Here is a 25,920-nt window from a genome sequence, read left to right on the forward strand (position 1 = left end):
TAAGCATTCATCAAGTGGGCCTCCTTGATAAGGGTTGGGTATATAATAGTGTACAAGGTGAAGTCCAACCTTCAGACAACTTAGATTTTACTATGTGTGGATGAAGTGAGTCTTGGGGAAAGTGGGTGTAGACTTAATAGTAAATGAGTAGTTCCGGTAAGACAAACAAATGACCTAAGGGCAATGATGAGGTCATTGAAAAGATTTAAGTAAACACAGATATGTTTAGAATAGAGACGTATAAAAAATGATATCTCGGCTGAGAGGCCAGTTAGGAAACATTCGGGAGAGAGATAATGGGTCAACTAAACTAAGTAGGAATAGAAGGAGATATTAAAACATGCTAATTTAAGATATAATAAAGATACATACAGTTGAGCAAATTTTAGAATATCTGGACATAGGGATAAAAGAGAAGGAAGATTCAAGAGCAATACTTCATTTTATTTCCTGGACTCCTGTGCAGTGCTGGTGCCATTCAGCGAGATAGGGAATGCAGGAGGAGTAGCAAATTTGTTTGGCAGAAAGTTAACCAAGACATCCAATGAAGCAGCAAAAGGTGAGATTTACTAGAAAGGCAATGAACGTCTTTTGAAAATACGGGTAAGATTTGAAAAAATTACCAACTCTTTATTGTTGTTGTTCGGTCAGAACCCATTAATAGTTTGTTATCATATTCCAGAGGTATTCTTGGCAGACTTATATAGCACTCAGTACAATCACCCATGTCCCAAGCTCTGTGTCTCTCCTTCCATCTCTAAAGTCATTGGTTTACTGCTGGAGCTGCAGCCATCACATCTGAGTTCCCGGCAAGAAGATGTGGGACAAGTGGCAAATGTTGCACTTAACAGAGCTGAGTCATCTTCTTTCAAGAGATTTTTTCAAGTTTAAGGAAAACTGCTACTGCTTACATATTACTGGAGTCCCCTATCAGCAGAAGAGCCTGCCTGTACTGGTTTGAAACTGTTTTGTACCCTAGAAAAGCCTTGTTCTTCTAATTCACTCTTGTGGGTGCAGACCTATTGTGGGTGGGAGCTTTTGATTAGGTTGTTTCCATGGAGATGTGATCCACCCAGTTGTGGGTGGAACCTTTTGAACAGATTATATCCATGGAGATGTGGCCCCACCCATTCAAGGTAGGTCTTAATTAGTTCACTCATGGAGAGAGAGAGAGCTCAGAGCAGACACAGATGTTTGGAGATGCTGAGAGAGCCAATTGAAACCAGAAACTGAGAGAGGTGGACAGTAGATAATTTCCCTGCGCCTTCCCATGTTACAGAGAAATCTTGAACATCATCAGCCTTTCTTGATTGAAGGTATCCTCTTGTTAATGTCTTAATTTGGACATTTCCAAGTAGTTAGAACTGTTCATTTGTAACCTAATAAATTCCCTTTTTAAGAGCCAATCCATTTCTGGTATATTGCATTCTGGCAGAGTTAGTAAACTGAAACACTGCTTAATGGTATTTTTCGACTGGCTACATTGTTCAGAGTTCTGCTATGGAGAGTAAGGGAGAAATATGTATTGGGTAGGTTAACTATCTTATTGGAGAGTTAAAATATGCACAGAAAACATTGAGAAGAGCTGCATAAATAAGAAATTAAGATTTATTCAGTTGCGTACTAGAAATGTGTGTTATTAGCGGTCAGGGGGGGAATTAAATGCAAGTTGGAGCAGTGGACATCTTTGTTTTATGCCTATTCTGGATCTTTTACCACTTCATTTTGTAGCTATGTGCTAATCTTCTTATGTGAAATTAACCTTCCTCTATTTTCAATCAAGATTGAAGTGAGGGCCTGGATTATAGGCATATTCCATCCCTCAGTGATTGTTTTGGATGTGAATACAAAATCCACTGAACTCAATGAAAGATGATTTCTAGATCTTTATTTAAACTGACAGAGTGAAATGTGTTGCTTCTGCTAAGGTTAAGCCTGTAGGTTTGAAATCTTTGCTTTGCTCTTGTTTTTATCTTTATTTATTTATTTATTTATTATTTTTTTGAAGGTTAGAAATCTAAAGCTACCAAAGTTAATGGGTGGGAGCCAAAAGGTAGTACTAACACCTTGGATAGAAAGTCTCGCCGAAAATTACATTTTTAAGGATGGCTTCATATATTAAGTGAGCCTAAAGCTGAGATATAGGTCTGGGAAAGATGGCAAAATTAAACGAAAGATTACCAGCTGGGGATACCAATATCCATCAAAGGTCTAAAATTCCCTGTAAAATTTTTCCATTTAGGGTAGGCAACAGTGGCTCAGTGGCAGAGTTCTCGCCTGCCATGCCAGAGACCTGGGTTCGATTCCCCATGCCTGCCCATGTAAAAAAAAAAAAAAATTCTTCCATTTAAATGCCATTAACTTTGATTACAGACAAAAATAAAGCATTTAAAGTTTATCCTGTAATTCAAGTTCTGATCAAGATGGAGTAAGTACACTGGGTTGCTCAAAGCAAATACCGTGCAATTGTTCGGCTTGAACAATGGGAATCTATTAGCTTATGATTCTGTGGCTAAGAAAATGTCCAAATCAAGTCATTATCGAAGTGATGCTTTCTTCCCAGAGACTGGCTGCTGGTGAGCCTTGGTGCCTCTGACACATGGCAAGGCACATGACTGGCCTGCTGGTCTCTCTCTTCCCTTCCAAATTTCATGGATTTCAGCTTCTTGCTTCCATGGCTTATTCTCTCTTTGTCTTAATTTCATTCTGTTTATAAAGGACTCTTGTAGTAGATTAAGACCCATTGTGAATGAGGTAGATCACACCTTAACTCAGGTAGCATCACTAAAAGATACAGTGGGTTTACATCACAGGAAAGGATTAGATTTAAGAACATATCTTTCTGGGGTTCATACAGCCTGAAACCACCACAGCAGGGAAATTGCTTGCCTAACCTATTCCACAGAAAATCCGATGGCAACGGTGGTGATATTTGTAGCAGCAACTAGACAAGAAACTAACATTCTTAGGGAGGTCCCAGAATCATGGCAGAAATACTCTATCCTTTATTTCTCTCTCTGTTCTCTAGCTAGCTGGTCCTGGGAGCAGATGTAATCACAAAAAGTGTGCAACATAAAAAAGAAAATAAAGCCCTGGCTTTTAATCAGCGAACGAAGAAGAGGGACTCCTCAAACCTCGTTAAGCGTCAGAGAGATTGCAGAGAAGAGGTAAAGAAAGCAATCTTGTAAAGTTGTATATGAACTTCTGGATATAGATCTGGGAAAGATGGTAAAGTGAAAGTAAATGATTACCAGCAGGGGGTAGTAATATTCATTAAAGATCCAAAATTCCTTGTAAAATCCTTCCATTTATATATTATCAAGTGTGATTACAGACAGAAAATAAAGCATTTAAAGTTTATCCTCTAATTCAAGTTTTGACTGAGATGGAGTAAGTATACCTCTGAGCTGTGCATGCATACATCTGACTCAAAACAGCAAACCAAAGGCTTTGAGACCCAAACTATGGGTTATGCTACTGCCCCACTCTCAGACTGGACATCTGATGGCACACACAGAACAGATTTGAATATCACTAAAATGGAAAATTATTTTTGAACATGGGTTGGAACTTGCAATTTGAATGTAATCAGGTCAATAGTCTGCTAAAATAAATTTTTTAAATTAGCATTCTCCTTAGGACCTAAACAAGACCACAGTTACATAACATATTATTCAAATATCCATGATTATAATCTAAAATTACTCAATGTGAAGAACCAGAAAAATCTCAACATCAATAGACTCAACCCCAAGATGACACAGATGTTGGAATTATTAGACAAAGACTTTAAGCATCAATTACAGTAATGTTTCAAGAATGGTGAACACTCTTAAAATCAGTGGAAAATAGAAAGTCTCAACAGAGAAGTAGAAGATATAAAAGAATTAAATGGATATTTTAGAACAAAAATAAACACAATGTAAAAATTTCGCTGCATGGGCTCCATAGCTGAACAGAGGTGAGGGAGGAAAGAGTCAGTGATTTGAAGGCAGCAACAGAAATTATATAATCTGAATAATGGGGAGAAAAAAATAAGATATGAAAGGAACCTCAAGAATTTGTGGGACAATACCAAAAGGCTTAATACTCATGTCATCTAAATTTTAGAAAGAGAGGAGAAAGAGTATGATTATATACCTATATATATATATATATATATATATATATATATATATATAATGACAGAAAATTCCCCAAATTTGACAAAATATATATAACTCACAGATTCAAGAAATTGAGAAAAACTCAAACACAAAAAATTCAAAGAAATCCATACCTAGACATGCCATAATCAAATTGAGGAAGACTGAAGGCAAAGAAAAATCTTCCAGAGACAGGCAATGCATTATGCATAGGGGAACAACGGATTTCTCATCATCAACGATGGAGGCAAGAAGACATTGGAATAGCATTTTTTAAACTGCAGAATGGAAAGAAGTGTCAGCCATGAATTCTAAAATTAGCAAAAATATCCTCTTAGAATTAAGGCAAATTAGAGGCATTTGCAGGTGAAGGGAAACTAAGAGACTCTGGTGTGAGTAAAGTGCTCTAAAAGAAATGCTAAAGGTAGTTCTTCAGACAGAAGGGGAAAGTTTCCAGAGGGAAACTTGGAACATTAGGAATGAAAAGAGAGAAGCAGAAATATTTGAATAAATATGACAGACTCGTTTTCTCTTCTTAAATTCTTTAAAATATATACGATGGATGTAAGCAAAATTTGTTACATTGTCCGATGGATTTCTCAATGTATGCAGACGTAACACAATTTGGCAACTACAACATGAAGGAGAAAGGGTAAAGGAACTGATGTGGTGGTAAGATTTCTACAATCTACTTCAAGTACAAAAAACTAATTTTGAGTAGGTTGTGATGGTTAAGGAAATACAATCCCAATAGCAACCACTAAAAATATACAAAGAGAGAACAAAACTCACTAGATAAATTAAATATTCAAATTTATTCAAATAAAGTTTATGTTCTCTATTGTCTCATTTGCTGAGATTATTTGTATTTCCTAGAGTCTGGGTCTTAATTTGAAGGAAACTAGCCTAACCCCTATGCAAACTGGTTCACAGTAAGTTATTCATGTGGTAAAGAAGTTAGCCAAGGGCTCAAGAGATCATTCTATATACCTAGGTTTATAACCTCTGGTATCCAGAAGTGGATCTTGTTTCTGCCTATTTTCATATGTAACTACAGAATATGGCTAGGGTGGGCCACGATGGCTCAACAGGTAGAGTTCTAGCTTGCCATGCCAGAGATCTAGGTCTGATTCCCAGTACTTGCCCATGCCAAAAAAAAAAAGGGGGGGGGGGCTAATAATTAGTTAACTTGTTTTCCCACAGCCTACCTCTGAAACTCTACATTCTACGTATTTGGAGGAATCATGAATACCAGGCCGATTACGGATAGAATATCCATCTTATTTGGCTCCAGAGACTCTGTCTACTCAAATTTTCCATCTTCTAAAATGCCTTTCCTATGCTCTTCTCTCCCCGTGGCTGGCTGGGCTTCATCGTCTAGTCCCAGCTAACATATTATATGTTCAATGGGTCTTTCTCTTCCATCTGCCACTCCAATAGCATGACCCCCATTTGCGGCATTCATGCTCATCACTAATTGTAAATATTGTTATACAGTTTTCTACTTTCTTGATTTTAACCAACTCCACAACTACAAGACACATCAGAACAGGGAACAAGTCAGTCTTGTTACCCCTTATATCCTTGATGCCTAACACAGAGCTTAGCATGTAGTAACTTAAAAATGTTTATAGAAAAATAAACGCTTGTTCGGTTTTGACATTAAAATAAAGATTTCAAATTCTGTCACATGGATATCATCATTTTCTATTCATCACTATGCTTTTAACTTCTTATGAGTTGATATTCTCACCAATAAAGCAGTTCCATCTTCAACAAAACAAGAAATCCATAGTACCTAAGATTTTAAAAACCTTGTTCAACTCTGCAAGTTTCCTCTAATATTCTACAATATTCAATGGCATGAACTGTGTTTTATTTATCTCGCTATTTTTTCAAAGTCTGACACAGCATTAGGTACATGATTTTATTTTTAGGAAAGTTTTTAGTTGTACTTCATTTCAGAGAGGGATATTACTAAAGAAAAAATACTTTTTAATTTCAATGGTTTACTGACTATTAAAAAGTTAATCACTTAAATTGCCATTTAATAATGGTCAACTAGGCTTTTGTTTGTGATGGGTTTTTAATCATTAACATGTATTTAGAGGGGGAAAAAATGTGTCTGTGTGCCCAGCAATTTCATCCTGAGAAAAATGCTGACATGTCTCACCATCAAATCAAAGAGTACATCATGAAAAATAGTGTTCTGTTTTCTTTACTTTATTCTGAAAGAAGTGACACTTCTTGGTATCTACATGCCTGTCACATTATTTACAGGACCATGTTTAACTGTTTTACAATGTTTATACTCAATCCTTTCTCACCTTTTGCCACTAAGCTATTTAAAATCACTTTAGATGCTGAGTTAATATGACTCTCACTTGCTAAAACCTACAGTGTCTCATATATCTTGAAAGTGAGATATCAAATAAGAATATCAGTCTTAAAAATTGTCAGGCCTAGTAAGTTGGTGCCTCATTGTCTGAACTTTACGTCAAATCAGGCTGAATATATTGAACTTAACATATGTAGTGAGAAGAAACTCTAGGGAACCAGCAATTTCCTTAATCTAAATCCTTAGAACACCAAAATAACAGTAACAGTCATGAAACAAATGACATTGATTTATAATTCATAACATCTCATGAAATAAATGAGATTTATTTATAGCACAATAAATAACAATGAGCCCACTTTCATAATGCTTTACATTAGGGAATTGAAAGCAAGAATACCATTTGAAATTTAAAAAGTTGCATAGTCTCTTCAGATTTTGATGAAGCAAAGGGCGTCTTTCTAAGTTGTAATTCAAAATACATTTATGATCATCATTTTTAATATTTCTCATTGGGTTTTGAAGATAAATTTGCATGTAAATTTTTATATATCTGCAACAGAAATTTATTTCTGATGTTAAGGAAGCAAATTATATGTATATCAATTAATATATTAATTTTTACCTAAGAATATATATTTGGTAGCAACTCTATTGTATCAGATAGAATCATTCTCTGTTCTAGAATTTTATATAGCTATGGTAACTTGAATTGAAACAAATGAAAGTACTTTAACTGCATGAGTCAGGCTAGGAAAACTATGTGCTGGTAAAATGAACGTAAGCCTCATGGGTGAAGGTTTCCATTCCTAAATAATAGGAATGTATTTATCCCCCTAAATAATAATTTGACCTCAACTTCAAAAGATAGGAGTAATCACAACATGCTAACAGACACGACATATGCCAGAAAATATTAGAATATTGTTTTATAAATAGCAAACAGAATTTTGAAAATTAAACTATTTACCCAAAGCCATGCTTAGTGGAAACAAACTGCCAGAGATCCTTGCCTGCACTTCTTTTTCCTTAAGGATACACCCAGGTAAGAGGGAGATTTTTCTAAAGGTCATTAGAGAAGAAAAACCTGGTAGATTTTATCTACTACCTTCTTCTAGGTCAGTGCTTATCCAATTTTAATGAGTATACGAATCACATGAGGCTCTTGTCATAAAGCAGTAGGCTTTGCATGAGACATGCAACTTTGCATTTCTGGGAAGCTCCGAGATGAAGCAGATATGACTGGTCTGTGGAACACACTTTGAGTAGCAAGTTTTAGGTCAAAGGGAGAAAATAATCTCCTTCTTCTTTCAAAAACTGCCTTCCATTTCCCAGTTCTTTTTTACTACCCCAGAGCAGCCAATTAGTAAATGTAAAACGTGCAATAGTCTAAATCCAGAAAAAAAAATAAAACTTATGAAGAAAGGGTTCTTGGAAAACTAAACTGATTTCAAAGTGAGCCTCAAATTGAAGATGGACATTCTTTTTAGGACCAAGGCACACTTCTTATTTATTTATTATGACTAAAATAAAAATGATATCCAACCTTAGGAAAACTAAGGCTCAAGCTTAGACTTAGTCCTACATTTCTGTAGAGTCAATTTGGAGGGACTGAACCTTCCGGCACTCTCTTCTCTAACAGTGTATTGTAAACATTTTTATCATCTGAATTTGTATTGTCTAATGTTTGTGTTATCTGCCAAGGGAATTTTTCTATTCTATGATCTGTTGAGATTAATAACTTACTTAGGTTTGGAAGACGCCCACAATGATACGCAATTATAGCTGAATAAATCCTCCGCCACAGCTGTTTCCAAATAGGAAAGAATATCAGAAATGGTTAATTCGCATGTCTTTCATTGGGTTGCCTTTACAGGTTTCCTGCTACTTAAAATTTAAAAAGTAATGTTCATTAGACTATGCTATTCTTGAAATCAGTCCTTTAAAAAACTGCCAAACCCACTTTAAGCCTGCATACATAGATATTGGATTCCTGGAATTTAAGCCACTGTATAGTGAAGTACTAAGTAAAAAAACTTAAATTTGGATAAATGAAATATGAGTATCTTTCCTCAAACAGACAAAACCTGGCATTCTATTAACAGTTCTATCCAAATACTTTTAAAAATAATTATAGCAAAATGTACTTGTATTCAAAGTAAAAAGAAAACATAGATTCTAACTGTGCTCTTAAATTTTGTGAAGAAATTTTATTATTGCTTGATTATCTTTTTGACTATATTTTTACAGGGGAAACAATCACATGAATGTTTTCTGTACACTGCCTTTTCAATGTACATGAACAGTGTTCAAAATTCAGAAGAATAGCAGGAAATACCAATAGATTCAGCATTTGCTGTCTGGGAAATCAAACACACTTGATAATCAGTACTATGCACCTTAATATCTCAGCAAGCATTTGAAGGTGTTTACTTTTTCAGTCAAGTAATTAGGAATCTATTACATTAGAGCACTTTAGAAATAGAAAATTAAGAATCATTTTCTTTGCAAGTGGTTTTAGAAGGCAGATGGTTGGCTGTTGTTGATTAAAGGATCCGTAATGAAAAATATTCCTTTCCTTTCTTCTAGGAAGTAATGTTTATCTCAAAGAAATAATGCAGGCAACAAGAGCAAAGAATGCCTCTTGGTAGACTTTAACTTGAGAATGAATATGATACATTTACAACCCACGTTTTATTGATCAGAGCAAGTCCCAAGGACAGTCCAGATTTAGAAAGGGCAATAGACTTCACCTCTGGACAGAAGGGCAACTTCACATTGCAAATGGGGATGCATTCAAGAATGAGAGGAGTTATCACATTAATTGCTGCAAACAATCTACCAGCTATATTTATATTCAAGTACACAAAATACATCCCATTAAGAAAGTAATAAATGTTAATGTTTTATGGGGTGTCTGTGTGTCTATACCTCTTGCAAATGATAACTTAAGATGTTTGAATTGCATGATATGATAAGGAATATATATAAGATAGAGAATTAACACAGCAACATAAGAACACGCCATATTTTTATGCAATTAATTCTTTGATTTGTATTAGAGAACCCCTTATGAGAACAAGCTTCTATTGGACATTCTGTTAGAGCATCAGAATTTTCATTTTAATAAAAATATATTGCTCTTCAGTAAAATGAGCATACATGGAGACACAGCCTTAGAAAGCCTTAAAGTGTGCAGATGCCAACTTAATGCTTATGGCTAACTCCCCTTCCTATCATGAACCACTTCTCTTTCCAATCATCAGTAGGTATCAATTTTTCTTTTTCTGCTTATCTCTTAAAATTAAATGTAGGGCTATTGCCATGTAGAGAGATCATCAAGTTCTCCAAAAAGTGACAATAACACTGGGCAAAACTGACAAAGCAATTTCATTATTCTGGAAATTGTCCAAAGGCATACAACAATCTGAGAAGCACTTATGCTTGAAAAACGGCTGTAATTCAGGTAAAAATTTTGTGATTCTATGGCATTCTGTCCTGAGGCTGTTCCCATCACAGTCAGTGCAGAGATTCTGTCAGTATGGGGAAGACGGTGAGGACCAGAAGCCTCCTTGCTGTGATGGGCTCATTCCGTTTGGAACTCAGCAACATTCTAACATTCTGGAAGGAGGTAAGCAGGGCAACGACTCAGCTCTATTATCCCAATATATCAGTTGAGATTAGGGCAAGTATAATACTAGCTGAGAATTGAAAGGCTAAATGCTATTCAGACACTTCTGGCCAACTCTGACACTTAGGTGCATGAGCATAGAAGACTATAAATGGTCTAGCAGAAAGTAAAACACAGAGAAGACCTGAAAACAGCTTTAACTTTGAATACTGTCCTTATCCAAACAAGACCCATCAAGAGAGGATGAGATATTTTTTTCCTTGAGGTGTTCAGGTACAAGCTTTGCCAATCACTAGCTAACTACTAAGGAACCAGACACAGCAGCAACCCTTAGGAATCCAAGCTTTAAAATATAAACAAAAATATATAATAAATAAAACAAGTAAACAGAGAAATCAGAGGCTATGCATCAAAGGGGAAATGGATTTCACAGAGTATGCCTACAAAGTTACTAAACAAATAACTAAAAAGAAACAAGTTGCAACACAAACTTGTTATAATTTCCTTGCCTGCTCATGCAAGTAACAATGCAATGGGTTGGCATAAACAATGGAAATTTAATAGTTCACAGTTTTGATGCCAGAAAAAAGTCCAAACAAAGACATCATCGAGGTGATGCTTGCTCCCCAAAGAATGTGGTGATCTAGGGCTGACTGCCATGAACCTTAGTCCTGGGGTTCTCTTTACATAGCAATACACACGGCAGCCTCTTCTGGCCTCTTCCTTCTCTTCCTGGTTCCACTGACCTTCAGCTTCCTGCTTCCTGTGGCTTTCTCTTGTGTCTGAGTTTCATTCTGCATATAAAGGACTCCAGTCATAGGAAAAGACCCATCCTGACTGAGATTGGCCACAGCTTAACTGAACTAATCTCACCAAAGTCCTACTTACAATGGGTTCACATCCGCAGAATGGATTGAGTTTAACAACATGTTTTGCTGGGGTACATACCTCCAAACCATCAAAACCTTTAGGGATAACATATCAGAACAACATTTTGCAATAAAGTATTGTATAAAATACTCAGTTTTCAAGAACAACAACAGCAAAGGAAAAGGAAACTGTGTCCCATCCTTGGGGGAGGCGGTGGGAGGCCATCAATAGATATTGTCTCTGAGTGTTTCCACATGTTGGATTTAGCAAAGATTTCAGAGCAGTTGTTATACATTTGTTCAAATAAAATAAAGAAAACTATGTTTGAAGAACAAGGAAAGTGTGACAAAAAATAGATATATTGAATAAAGACACAAAAATTATTTGTTTCAAGTTAAATCAAAATTGATCAAAGATCTAAACATTAGGTCTAAGATCATAAAACAGTTAGAGACAAATGTATGGAGATATCTTATGAATCTTATAATTGGAGGCGGTTTTATGGACCTTACACCTAAAGCAAGAGCACTGAAGAAAGAAAGAAAGAAATGGGAGCTCCTCAAAATTAAACACTTTTGTGCATCAAAGAACTTCATCAAGAAAGTAGAAAGACAGCCTACACAATGGGAGACAATATTTGGAAACGATATATCAGATAAAGGTCTAGTATCCAGAATTTATAAAGAGATTGTTCAACTCAACAACAAAAAGATAGCCAACCCAATTACAAAATGGGAAAAAGACTTGAACAGACACTTCTCAGAAGAGGAAATACAAATGGCCAAAAGACACATGAAGAGATGCTCAATGTCCCTGGCCATTAGAGAAATGCAAATCAAAACCACAATGAGATATCATCTCACACCCACCAGAATGGCCATTATCAACAAAACAGAAAATGACAAGTGCTGGAGAGGATGTGGAGAAAGAGGTACACTTATTCACTGTTGGTGGGAATGTCAAATGGTGCAACCACTGTGGAAGGCAGTTTGGCGGTTCCTCAAAAAGCTGAATATAGAATTGCCATACGACCCAGCAATACCATTGCTAGGTATCTACTCAGAGGACTTAAGGGCAAAGACACAAATGGACATTTGCACACCAATGTTTATAGCAGCACTATTTACAATTGCAAGTAAATGGAAGCAGCCAAAATGTCCATCAACAGATGAGTAGCTAAACAAACTGTGGTATATACATACGATGGAATATTATGCAGCTCTAAGACAAAATAAACTTATGAAGTATGTAACAACATGGATGGACCTTGAGAACATTATGCTGAGTGAGACTAGCCAAAAACAAAAGGAAAAATACTGTATGGTCTCACTGATATGAACTGACATTAGTGAATAAACTTGGAATATGTCATTGGTAACAGAGACCATCAGGAGACAGAAATAGGGTAAGATAGTGGGTAATTGGAGCTGAAGGGATACAGACTGTGCAACAGGACTGGATACAAAAACTCAGAAATGGACAGCACAATACTACCTAACTGTAATGTAATTATGTTAAAACACTGAATGAAGCTGCATGTGAGAATGACAGAGGGAGGAGGGCTAGGGATATAAATGAAATCAGAAAGAAAGATGGATGTTAAAGATCGAGATGGTATAATCTAGGAATGCCTAGAGTGTATAAAAATAGTGAAATGTACAAGGTACAAATTTTAAAAATGTTTTGGCATGAGGAAGAACAGAGGAATGTCATTATTGCAGGGTGCTGAAAATAGATGATAATTAATTCTTTAAAATGTCACCTTATGTGTGAGACTAAAGCAAAAACGTTTATTTGTTACAAAATTTAGATTTTGACTAGAGCATTTCCTAATATAACTCATGTAGATAGTTTGATTGAATGTCATAAGTACTTGAAATCTCAGGTAGGACATGAGATTTTGTTGGTTTGCCCAGAGTGATCTCCCGATGAATCCCAGAATGCTTTGATCAGTGACCGGAAAAGTATTTGCAAGCCCCCTTTGGGGAATGGTGAGAGCGGGGAGAAATTCAACTTCCCCAAGTTGAATTCTTGATATTCTCACAAGCAGTGTGGACAACCAAAGCTATAGGCTGAGCCCCCAGGCTTGGGGTTTGTTCACATGAAACTCAACCCCACAAAAGATAGGTCAAGTCCACTTAAAATTTAGGCCTAAGAGTCACCCCCAAGAGAGCCTCTTTTCTTGCTCAGATGTGGCCCCTCTCTGTAGCCAACACGACGAGCAGTGTAAACCACCCTCCCCCTCTGCGTGGGACATGACTCCCAGGGGTGTGGACCTTCCTGGCAACGTGGGACAGAGATCCTGGAATGAGCTGAGACTCAACATCAAGGGACTGAGAAAAACCCTAGAATGAGCTGAGAATTAACATCAAGGGATTGAGAGAAACTTCTCGACCAAAAGGGAGAAGAGTAAAATGAGACAAAGTGTCAATGGCTGAGAGATTCCAAACAGAGTTGAGAGGTTATCCTGGAGGTTATTCTTACGCATTAAGTAGATATCACCTTGTTGTTCAAGATGTAGTGGAGAGGCTGGAGGGAATTGCCTGAAAATGTAGTGCTGTGTTCCAGTAGCCATGTTTCTTGATGATGATTGAACAATGATATAGCTTTCACAATGAGACTCTGTGAATGTGAAAACCTTATGTCTGATGCTCCTTTTAGCTACTATATCAACAGAAGAGTAGAACACATGGAATAAAAATAAATAATGGGGGAACAAATGTTAAAATAAATTCAGTTTGAAATGCTAGTGGTAAATGAAAGCGAGGGGTAAAGGGTATGGTATGTATAGTCTTTTTTTTTTCTCTATTATCATTTTATTTCTTTTTCTGTTGTCTTTTTATTTCTTTTTCTAAATCGATGCAAATGTACTAAGAAATGATGAATATGCAATTATGTGATGATATTAAGAGTTAGTGATTGTATATGTAGAATGGAATGATATCTAAATGTTTTGTTTGTTAATTTTTTTAATTAATAAAAAAAAGTTTAAAAAAATATTTTTTTCAAAAAAAGAACCTAATAGAAGTTCTGAAACTAAAAAGGAAACAATTGAAATGAAGATTTTATTAGAAAGGTTCACTTGAACCTTGATTTGAGAGGGCAGAAGAAATCAGGTAATTTGAAGATATATCGAAAGAAATTGTCTAATCTGAAAAACACAGAGAAGAAAGATTGAGAAAAGTAAACAAATGCTCAGAGACCTGTGGGTATATGTCAAGTGTAAAATGCATGTGTAATACAAAAATTCAAAAGGCTTAGCATAGCCAAACCAATTTGGAAAAGAACAAAGGTATAGGACTAACACTAGCCAATTTTAAAGCTTACCTACAAAGCCACATAATCAAGAGACTGTTGTCCTGGTACAAACAGAATATATGTAGATCATTTGAGCCAGTTGAATATAATTGAGAATTTAGGGAAAAAATCCTTACATTTACAGTCAAATGTTTTGTTTTTTTTTTACAAGGTTGCCAAGAAAATTCAATGATGAAAGGATAATCTTTGCAATAATTGTTGTTGGGATAATTGGATATCAACATGCAAAATAAAAAGTGGACTTAGGCCCTGACTACACGTTATGTGTAAAGGTATATCTAAATGAGTCATAGACCTAAATGGAAGAATTCTAGCTATAAAACTGGAAGAAGAAAACACTGGAGAAAATATCCATGATATTTGGTTGGCTAAGGCTTCTTAAACATAATACAAAAAGCACAGTCCATTAAAAATTGATACATTGGACTTTATCCAAATTTAAAACTTTCTCACTTCAAAAAACACCATTAATAGAATGAAAAGCAAGAACCAGACTAGGAGAAATATTTACAAATCATATATCTGATAAAAGATTTGTAATAAAAATTTATAAAGAACACACGCAATTCAATATCAGGAAAAAAAACACTAAAGATGAGCAAAAGAAATAAACAGGCATTTCTTCAAAGAAGGCATAAAAGTGACCAATAAACAAGCAATGAGAAAATGTTTGGCAACATTAGTCATTAGAGAAATGCAAATTAAAACCATAATAAGATACCACTACACACAAACTAGAATGAATAACAATGAATATCAATTGTTGGCTGATGGGAATGTAAGTGGTACAACTATTTTGGAAAATAATTTTGAAAGGTTAAACATAGAGTTATCATAAGACTCAGAAATTCTACTCATCGATATCTATCCAGGAGATATGTAATCATATGCTACATAAAGATGTACACATACTATTCATAATAGACAAAAAAAATTGGAAACATTGTAAAACTACATCATCTGGTAAATGGATAAATAAAAATGTGGTACATTCATGCAATGGAAAAATATTCAACAATTGGAAGAAGTAAACTACTGGTAATGGCACAACATGGATAAACCTCAAAAACATACTGAGGGAAAAAAGCCAGACACAAGACAGTACATTATATGATTCCATTTATATGAAATCTTTGGAAAAGGCAAACTTACAGAAACAGAAATACAATAAGTATTTGCCTAGGTCTGTGTGTGAGAATGAGAATTCAAACGTGAGGTGTTTAGCATGTGTGTGATATTTAATCGACACAAGGAAACTTGTGGTAATAGAAGTATTTTAAAATTCGATCATGGTGATGATTGCTACTTAAAAAATATTTTGCATTATGTACATATTACCTCATATTCAGCTCTTCCTGGACTTTAAGTTATCTATACACACAAACACACATACATACATAAATATGCATATATTTATGCGTTATGTGTTTTTCCCAGACTATCTTTCAGACATTTAAAAAATCTTTTCTTAAAACAGTTTTATTCACACACCGTATGTTTTAGTTTGCTAGCTGCTGGAATGCAATATACCAGAGACAGAATGGCTTTTAAAAAGGGAATTTAGTAAGTTGCTAGTTTACAGTTCTAAGGCTGAGAAAATATCCCAATTAAACAACTCTATCGAAACATCCAATCACAGGCATTCAGGGAAAGATACCTTGATTCAAGAAGGCCGATGAAGTTCTGGGTTTCTATCTCAAGTGAGAAGGCACATGGCGAACACAGTCAGGGCATATCTCTCAGCTGGAAGGGCACATGGCGAACACGGCATCATCTGCTAGCTTTCTCTCCTGGCTTCCAGTTTCATGAAGCTCCCAGGAGGTGTCTTCCTTCTTCATCTCCAAAGGCTGTTGGCTCACGGACTCTCTGCTTCGTGGTGCTGCAGCATTCTCTGCTCTCTCCAAATCACTTTCATTCTCCAAAATGTTTCCTCTTTTATAGGACTCCAGAAACTTATCAAGACCCACCCAAATGGGTGGAGACATGTCGTCACCTAATCCAGCTTAACAACCACTCTTGATTAAATCATATCATCCAGGGAGATGATCTGATTACAGTTTCAAACATACAGTATTGAATAGGGATTATTCTGCCTTTGTGAAATAGGATTTAGATTAAAACATGGCTTTTCTAGGGGACATACATCCTTTCAAATCAGCACACCATACAATCCATCCTAAGTGTACAGTCAGCAGATCCTAATATAACCGCATACCTGTTCATTCAGCACCACCCCTCCACCCCTCCCCCCACCTTATATCTCCTTCAACATTTAGCTTTGGTATAGTGCCATTGTTACAAGTAATGAAAGAATATTACGTCACTATTAATTTTAGACCTTAGTTTGCATTAACTATATTTTCCCATATACTAGCCCATTATTAATATCTTATAATAGAGGCATACTTTTGTTCTTGTTCATGTAAAAAAAATTCCACCTGGAATGGGTGGAGTCACATCTCCATTTAGTCATAGGTCACACCCACAATTGGGTGTGTCACATCTTTGTGGCCATAATCTAATCAAAAGTTCCCAGCCTACAGGATTAAATCAGGATTAAAGGAAAAGGTTGCTCCTACTAGATTGGATCAGGACTCAAACATGGCTTTTCTGAGGTTCATAATACCTTCAAACCAGCACAAGTACACTCAAGTCCCAGCAGCACCAAAGTAAGATACAAAGATTAACCCATGAGGACACACCAGAAGAACTACCTGAGTTTTTTTTAATTTGTAAGGACAGAAATCTGGAGACTAGGCATAGGAAGAAATCGTCAGGGTGTGAGGTTGGGGGGGATATACAGTTGGATCAGGCTGAATTTATTAATTTGGTCCTACTAAGCAGAGGTTCTGAACTCACTGCCTTATCTCAAGGGGTTAAAAAAGGCTCTACCACTTTCATTGGTTGGCTTAAATATGGACTACATGTTCATCTATATTAATTTTTTTATCAGAATTATAAAGTCAGCTCTTCAAATCAGAATTTTAAAAAGTTTTAACATTTAAACAATTTTCCTTCCTGGTTCTATCTTCAATTAAATTGTGCCAATTTTTAATCTAAGGACAATCTATTAAACTTCTTTCTGTAAAAAAAGTTGGCAAATTCCAGAAGAACGAGCAGCTCATTATTTATCATTACTTGAATATTTAATTCAATATCCAAAAATCTTGAAGGGTTACTTCAGGAAGACATTAAAAGTTAAAACCCAGAGTTTGGGAGGCAGGGCAAGATAGCAGCTTACTGATAGTTTGTCTTCCAGAGCAGCTAGTTAATAGCCAGGAACAGTGCAGAACAACTGCTGGGGAACATTAGTGACCGGACACACCGTATACATCAGTCTAGACCAGGAGGAATAGCTGAGACCCAACACAGAGCTATAAGTCCCCAAGCCATGGAGGCTGGCACACCTTCCTGATGCTCATAGCAGGCTGGTTTCCCGAGGAGAGAAGAAACAAACTTTACTAGCAGCAAGGGCTTAGTTCAACCAAGCTCCAAGTGTGGATTTAATTAATAAATTTTGACTGCTGAAAACAGGCCCCCAGCTCAGATAAATCTGGAATAAGCACTAAAGGAACTAAGAGTTTTTGCCTGGGTAGAGATGGGGTGGGGGTGGTGGGCTGATGAAAAAGAAATAATAAAACCAGAGGCTTTTTGAGTTGGACAGCACGAAATTCTGGAAAAGAGCTGGACCCCAAGAAAAGGAGGCACATGGAGCCTGGAAATATATGCAGCCGTGTACTAACTCAAGCTCTTGATTGACAAATCCAAGGAGTGGCGGTCTGACTCTGAAGAGGCAGTTTCGGTTTTTTGTTTTTTTTTTGGTATGTTGTAAGGTGCGGTCACATTTCATTCTTTTTCCAAGTGAGTATTCCGTTATTGCAGCACCATTTGTTGAATTTTGTTTGTTTGTTTGGTTTTTGTTTTTGTGGTTTGCTTGTTTGTTTGGGCGAAGTTCATGGGCCGGAAATTGAACCCCAGTCTGCCATGCAGCAGATAAGAATTCCACCACTGAACTAACCTTGCACACTTTGCTTTTTTTTTTTCTCACTCTTTAAATAGCCCATTAGATAGAACTGGAAGCACTCTCAGGCTTCAGCCCTGCCCCAGGCAAGGGTGGAATTAAGCTTATCTGAGAGACAGCGACTAGTCAAGTGAAAGGAGGTAATTCACTTATGGGTGTATCTTCCCCTAGAAAAAGGGGTCTGGGACCCACAGCTCAAGTGGAGTTCCTCCTTCAAGGAATTCAGGCCCCAAGGGCTGGAAAACAGAAGCAATTAAAGCCATGCTACTACCTCTCCTCAGTCTCAACCACATCCCCAGCAGGGAAAGTCTGCTGAAATTAAAAGCACCACATCACCCTACTGGTGGGAAGTTATGGGCAGATAAGCACCACATGCTGGACAAGATAGGAAGATACAGAGTCTAGAGGCTTCGTGGGAAAGTTTGTCAACCTGCTTTCAACCTCAGGGAAAACTAATGCTGGCTACAGTTTCTGTCTGGTCTGGGAAAATCTGACTCAGGTCTACAATATCTGAGGAGACATTGTAGATGTAGATGTTGTCAAAAGGTAGAAATAAGGTAAAGATTGGGCATTTGGTTCTGAAGGGATACAGATCATACAATAAGACTGATTGTGAAAATTCAGAAATGGATAGCACAATACTACCTGATTGTAGCACAAAAACATGAGTACACTAAATAAAGTTAGGAATGCCTAGAGTGGACAATGATGGGATTAAATATACAAATATAAAAATGTTTTTGCATGAGGGAGAACAAATGAATGTCAACATTGCAAAGTGTTGAGAATGGATGGTATACAGGAAAAAATGTAATCAATGCATTCTAAGGTCTATGGTCAACAGTAACATAATATGCTTCCACTGGATATAGCAAAGGCGATATACCAAAACTAAAGGTCAACAGGCAGGGCCCATGGGGGAGAGGTATGGATTCTTTATAAAAGGAAAGGAAATGTTTTCCTATAGATTATGATGGCAAAGGCATGTCTACTAACTTAGTTTGGATTGTATGAATCTGTTTAAAGATGAACAGAAAGAAACAAGTGTTAGGAAATATCAGAGAAAGAAATAATGTACCTACTCATTGTCAGTAAGGAAACTAAGATGTGCAGCCCCTTGGAGGGCAGTGTGGTGATTGCACAGGAGGCTAGGGGTGGGGTTGCCTTAGGATCCTGCAACCCCTTTGCTCACTATATACCTGGAGAAACTGAGTGTGGAGACATTAAATGGACATTTGCACACTGGTGTTCATGGCAGCAGTGTTCAGGAGTCACAATGCATGGAGGTGGCCTAAGGGTACAGTGACTGAGGAATGGAAGGGGGAACTATGGTGTATATACACAACAGATTATTGAGAGTCTACAAGAAGGAACAAAGTTGTAAAGCATGCAAATTCATTCATATGCAAATGAATCTTAAGGACTGCTTGTTGAGTGAAATGTCAGAAACAAAAAGACAAAATATTATCAGCCTCAATCATATGGACTAACTATAATGTACAAACAAAGTGAACTGAAGTCCAGAGCATGGGTTATCAGGTCAGGGCCATTGTAAAGGATTCTAGAATGTAAGCTCTTACAGCAGTTACATATATTCAGGAGTTGTAACTGTCATTTCCAAATTCTGATATACTGAGCTGTTTCTGTATAACCTGGTCATTTCCAGAAACTTTGGGTATTTATGTGACACCTGGGACTCAGAGTTAGAGCTCTGAAGCTGTGAAAGTCAGCAGTACCCCATACAGGAGCTGTTTAAAAAGTTGAAAAAGAGATCAGACTTCGACTGAAGATATAATGAAGCTGATCTGGATAGGACTGGGTTAGATCAGAGCACAGGGTAAAGGATGATATTGTCCATATTTTAAAACTTCAGCTTCTGTGTGAGACCAAAGGAAGAGATGTTTAGTTGATGCAAAATTTATATTTTACCTAATGTAACTTGTATGATCAGTTTATTTGAACATATCATTACGTGGAATCATAAATAAGGCGTGAGATCTTCTTGTTTGTCCATGGTAGTGTGATGCCCCAATATATCCCAGATTAATTTAGGCAGTGAATAAAAAAGTCTTTTGAAAATCCCCTTGGGTGACTGGGGAGAAAGGAGGAAACATTCGACTTCCCCTTTTGGGAAATTCCTGATATTCTCGCAAGAAGTGGGGACAACCAAATCAATAGGATGAATTTTTTTTTTTTATAATTCTATTCTACATATATATTCAGTAATTCTCAATATCATCACAGAGTTGCATATTCATCATTTCTTAGAACATTTGCATCAATTCAGAAAAAGAAATAAAAAGGGTAAGCTAAGGCTAATCAAAATTATGCCTAAGAGTCACCCCCAGAGAGTGTTTAGATGTAGCTTCTCTCCCCTACATGGGACATGACTCCCAGGGGTGTAAACCTCCCTGGCAATGTGGGCCAGGACTCCTAGGATGAGTCAGGACCCAGCATCACAGGTTTGAGACAGTCTTCTTGGCCAAAAGGGGGAAGAGAGAAATGAGACAAAATAAAGTTTAAGTGGGTGAGAGATTCCAAATAAAGTCAAGAAGTTATCCTGGAAGTTATTCTCATGTATTATGTAGATATCCCTTTTTAGCTTGTGGTGTATTGGAGTAGCTGGAGGGAAATACCAGAACTGTTGACCTGTGTTCTAGTAGCCTTGATTCTTTAAGATGATTGTAATATGATATAGCTTTTACAATGTGACTATATGATTGTGAAAACCTAGTGTCTGATGCTCCTTTTATCCAGGCTATGGATGAGTAAAAAAAATAGTTAAAAATTAATAAACAACAGGGGGATAAGGGGTAAAATAAATTGGGTAGATTGAAATACTAATGATCAATGAGATGGTATGGGATGCATGAGTTTTTCTTTTTATTTCTTTTTCTGGAGTAATGCAAATGTTTTAAAAATGATCATAGTGATGAATACACAACTATGTGATGATATCGTGAGCCACTAATTGTACACCATGTATGGACTGTATGTGTTTGCTGATTTGTCAATAAAAATATATTTAAAAGAAAACAGCTTGCTTTGAACATTATTTATCTACTGTATAAGAATTTTCAATAATCTCTCAGCATACTTATATCAACAAATATTTATCAATGTGTTAACAGGTCTCCTGGGCAACTTCATGCTCCTGGTGATGCTGATAGAAACATCTGCACTCATGATCGTTCCTGAAATGTTACTCCACTACTAAATAAAGCACAATATCTGTTTCAGTTTGCTAAGTAGCTGGAATGCAATATACCAGAAATGGGTTGTCTTTCACAAACGGGATTTATTACATTACAAGTTACAATTCTAAGATCATGAAAGATGTCCAAATCATGGCAGCTGCATGAGGATACCTTCTCAGAGGAAAGGAGATGGCCTCCGCATTCCTCTTTCACGTGGAGGCACATGGTGACATCTACAGTCCTTTTCTCCTGACTTCTGGTTTCGAACGGCTCGCTCATCTTCTGGCATCTCCTGGAGAATTTTCCTTCTGCATCTACAAGCACCTGTGTCTTCCGCATCATGTCCATCTCATAAAGGGCTCCCGTAAGCAGATTAAGACTCACCTGGAATAGGGGGGTCACAGCTCCATCTAATCAAAAGGACCATCCATAATTGGGCAGGTCTCCTCTCCAATGGAGACAACCTAATGAAAAAGTCCCACCTAATAAGAGGTCTGCCCCTATGATTGTATTAAAGGAACATGGCTTTTCTGGGGTACATAACAGTTGTAAACCAGCAGAGTATCTCTGGTAAAGGCCTTTAAAAATTCCATCAGTAAGTATATACATATCAGCAGAAGCACTCATTAAATGTGGTTGTCAGTTTGCTCTCATTTATCCATGGAGATTATTTTATTTCTATTTCTTCTTTAAGCTAACAAAAAAAGTCATATGATCCAAAAGAAAATTTCTTCTGTAAGAAGTATAAGGCAAATTCTAAAGTCGGAAATGAACTGTGTAACATTCACCAGTAGGTAAATACCAGGAGATCTTCAACTCTCAAAAGCTCTAATCACTTTTGAAATTTAAAATAGATGAACAGCTGAAATTTACATTTTTATACTGGAGTTTATTTTCACTATGTAAGTCTTTCAATTTAATATTTTTGGAAAATCACTTTTCCATAGTTAAAGGAATTGTTCTAAGATAAAATGTTAAGATTTTGTAGGGCCTCTCCATTATAGCATTTTTCAGGCCTCCTAAAAATACCTTGATGAGTCATACATGCTTCAAGATTGCCAATGTTCACTGTACTTTTAAGTGCTAGAAAATCCTTATAAATATTTGCATATGTCCAAAAAGATATCTGTCCCATTAGATTTCTATTCAAATATTCAATCAAATAAGTTATCTGTCATCTGGTACCTTCCACATACTTGAACTAATCTGTTATCAGGACAAATTTAATTATGTAAAACCATTATGTGTGTGCAAGCTTTACCAAACTCTCCTTATTGCTAAAGCAAGTAGAAATAATTTCAAAATGGGGTCAGTTTTAGTTAAATTTGCATTTCTTTATTTACACTCAGATATTATGCTGTCTCCCTCCGATACACAAAGCTGGAGAAAAGAGACTTCACGTTTGCAAAAATTAATCAGAACCAAGTGATCATCTAATGTTGTTAGGTCCAAAACACAAAGTGAAATAACATAAAATAACATAAGTGGCAATTCAAGACCAACAAACAAGCAAACCCTTTATAATCTATAGCTCTGCTGAAGCATCATTAGGTAGATTAATTTTTTTTTTTTTGCCAAGTTATCTGACAGTGTTATGACCACAATGGTGGCCTTCATTAGCTGAGAGTACCGATGTAGTTTACCATCAATGTGAAACTTAGCTAGATAAAGAGATTCTTTGATTGCACTTAGCACTTACACAAGCAGGAAACATCTCTTTAGATTTTAAGAGCTGATTTGGGGTTTCAAGAGTTGAAGCCCTTCTGGTTATGTTTTTATGAATGATTTCTCCCTTCTGAACACTGACTTGACATGATAAGTTTGCAAGTATTAAAGCTGGGTCTTTTGGGGCAAGTCCTGGCAACTTTTAATTTCTACGTCTTAAAACCATCAAATACTTCAAGGAGTAGGAGTTTACCAGTTCTCTAAAAGTATCAGCTACATTCAGTTCTAATAAAGGCTAGCAGAAAGCAAATGTAGTAACAGAGTTATTTGTTTCCTTACTTCAGTCAATTGTTTAGGATAGTTATGAATGCAGATTTCATAGGGTAAACTTTGTCTGAATCACCCCAATGTGAAAGCATAGGCACTAATATCAAGTGGGAAGTAGTTGATTTATGGCAAATATTGTCTTAAAAAATATCAAATCTCTATAGTATTGGTAATTTCATTGAACTAATTCAATTGGATTATTATTCAATATAACTCCATGCAAGAATATCATTTGCCAAGACACGGTAAAAAAATTTAAGTAATTTCAGAGCATTACTCTTCATTTATGAAATGTTACTATAAAAGTTACTGCAGAAATATTTTTTGACAATGATAGTTTAAAATCTGGTGTCTATCCATTTCCCTTCCTTTGAAGTTAAATAACATTTCCATAAATTTGTTTCTTTGTTTTATTTGCATAGAATGGACTAGATGTATTTTAGTAGCAAATGATTGTGCTGTGTGGGGTTATGGTGTATGTGAGTGTATGTGTGAGGCATATACACATGCACTCACATAAAAGCTGGTAAGAAGATGAACAAAAAAAGAAACATTATAAATGAACATTTAAGTAAAGAATATTTGCTTTTAATTTTCACTCAGACAAGACTAATCTATTGAGGCTTTGGTTTGAAATAGCTTTAATTACTACCATTTACTTCAAAAGACTGGTGTAAGACATAAAGAGCATGTGTAATCCTCTCATTTTTTACAGCTGTTGTGAGGGGGTTTTAGTTTCCTTGGTTGTTCAAGCAAATATCATACAAAGGGGTGGCTTAAACAAAAGTAATGCAATGGCTCAAGGTTCTGAGGCCAGGAAAAAGTCCAAATCAAGACCTCATCAAGGAAATGTTTTGTCCCTGAAGACCTTGGCATTCTGCAGCTCGCTGCCAGCTATCTTTCAAGGTCCTGGACTCCTCTGTCATATGGCAGTACAGATGGTGGCCTCTCCTGGCCTCTCTGTTCCCTTCCAGGTTTGGTTGGATTTCAGCTTATTGTTTCTCATGGCTTTTTTTCCTTATCTGTCTGAATTTCATTCCCTTTATTAAAGGACTCCAGTAACAGGATTAAGACTCATCCTGATTAAGCTGGGCCACACCTTAACTAAAGTGACCTCATTAAAATGTCCTAATGGGTTCACTCCAGTGGGAATGGATTAAATTCAAGAACATATTTTTCTGGGTACATGGAGCTCCAAACCACTGCAGATGGTGAGTGGTCAGCAGTTATCAAAGTAAAGGTTAACTGGTGTATTGCAGGGTCAGCAAATGTTTTCTGTAAAGAGACAGATGGCAAATGTTTCAGGCTGATAGGCCATTTGGTCTCTGCTTCAACTACTTAGTTCTGCCACTGCAGTTCCCAAACAGCTATAGGTGAGACATAAACCAATGAGAATGGCTGTGTCCCAATAAAACCTTACTTATGATCACTGGAATTTGAATTTCAACTAATTTTCATGTATCATGAAAGAGTATCCTTTTGATTTTTTTTTCAACTAATTTGAACTGTAAAGTGCATTTTTGGCTAACTGACCATGCCTGGCCAGTCCGTAGGCCCTGGTACAGTGCTTAGAACATTAAGTAAATCAGGTTGGGCCTTTCCTACACAACAGAGTGAAGTTGCTCTCTTGAATCTCTGCTTCTTCATCTATAAAATGAGGCAATTGAAAGGTCCCTTTCAGCCCTAACAGCTAGTGATTGCCAATCCATAGTTGATATATCTATATGCATTTTTCAGGTCAGATAGGTAACGTGCCGATGTCATAAACAAGATTTAAGGGAGGCACATGTCACACAAACACATGAAAACTCAATTGTCATACTCATGAACCACACAGTAGGACCCATAGTTGATATTTTAATAAATAATATTGATAATGTATGTAATGGTGCTTTGTGTATTAGCCCATTTAATCCTCAAAATTCTGTAAACTGGTATAATTTTATCAACTTTTTAAGATAAGGATCTTGACAATCTTTATGTTTAGGAAATATTCCCAAGTTCGCACTGCTAGTAAAATCAAGCTGTCAGCTCAAACCCAGATCTTCAGACCAGGTCAATTTCTCCTCACATTTCTAACACTTTGAAAAATTATTCTTTAAAATAACTACTTAAAAATATTAATACCCATGCTTTCAATATTTTGATCACCTTGGAAAACTAACTGAAGAGCTTTCCAACAAAATTACTTCACTTGTTTAATCTCTCCCAAGATATAAACTATAAATCTGAGAAGCAGCTAACAACATCTAAGGAAAGAGAAGGGAAATTAACCAGAACAGGCAATAGAACATCTGTTTCTTTTCTACAGATCTTGTAAAATTGAGAAACTGGTAGCTGACACTTACATTTCAAGGTAATAAGTGTTACATTTAACTTTATACCCTCATAAATGGAACCCCTATTTT

The 25,920-nt window shown here is 36.3% G+C and overlaps 1 long non-coding RNA gene and 1 other non-coding gene across 4 annotated transcripts; one reads left to right on the forward strand and one right to left on the reverse strand.

Annotated features, from left to right (window-relative positions):
• Positions 1 to 1,147: 1,147 nt before the first annotated feature.
• Positions 1,148 to 21,549, forward strand: LOC143669714 (uncharacterized). 3 transcript variants are annotated; one of them, XR_013169013.1, is made up of 3 exons: positions 1,148 to 1,316; positions 3,029 to 3,167; positions 21,455 to 21,549. It is a non-coding gene; the product is annotated as an uncharacterized LOC143669714 (long non-coding RNA). The 3 variants fall into 3 exon arrangements; XR_013169014.1 differs by lacking the exon at positions 21,455 to 21,549 and adding an exon at positions 9,073 to 9,392; XR_013169012.1 differs by lacking the exon at positions 21,455 to 21,549 and adding an exon at positions 5,349 to 5,831.
• A 3,699-nt stretch (positions 21,550 to 25,248) lies between these two features.
• On the reverse strand, positions 25,249 to 25,355 carry LOC143670048 (small nucleolar RNA U13). Its single transcript, XR_013169230.1, has one exon. It is a non-coding gene; the product is annotated as a small nucleolar RNA U13 (small nucleolar RNA).
• Positions 25,356 to 25,920: the final 565 nt, after the last annotated feature.

This window comes from Tamandua tetradactyla, chromosome 26 (assembly GCF_023851605.1).
Source record: "Tamandua tetradactyla isolate mTamTet1 chromosome 26, mTamTet1.pri, whole genome shotgun sequence".
NCBI classification, from domain to species: Eukaryota; Metazoa; Chordata; class Mammalia; order Pilosa; family Myrmecophagidae; genus Tamandua; species Tamandua tetradactyla.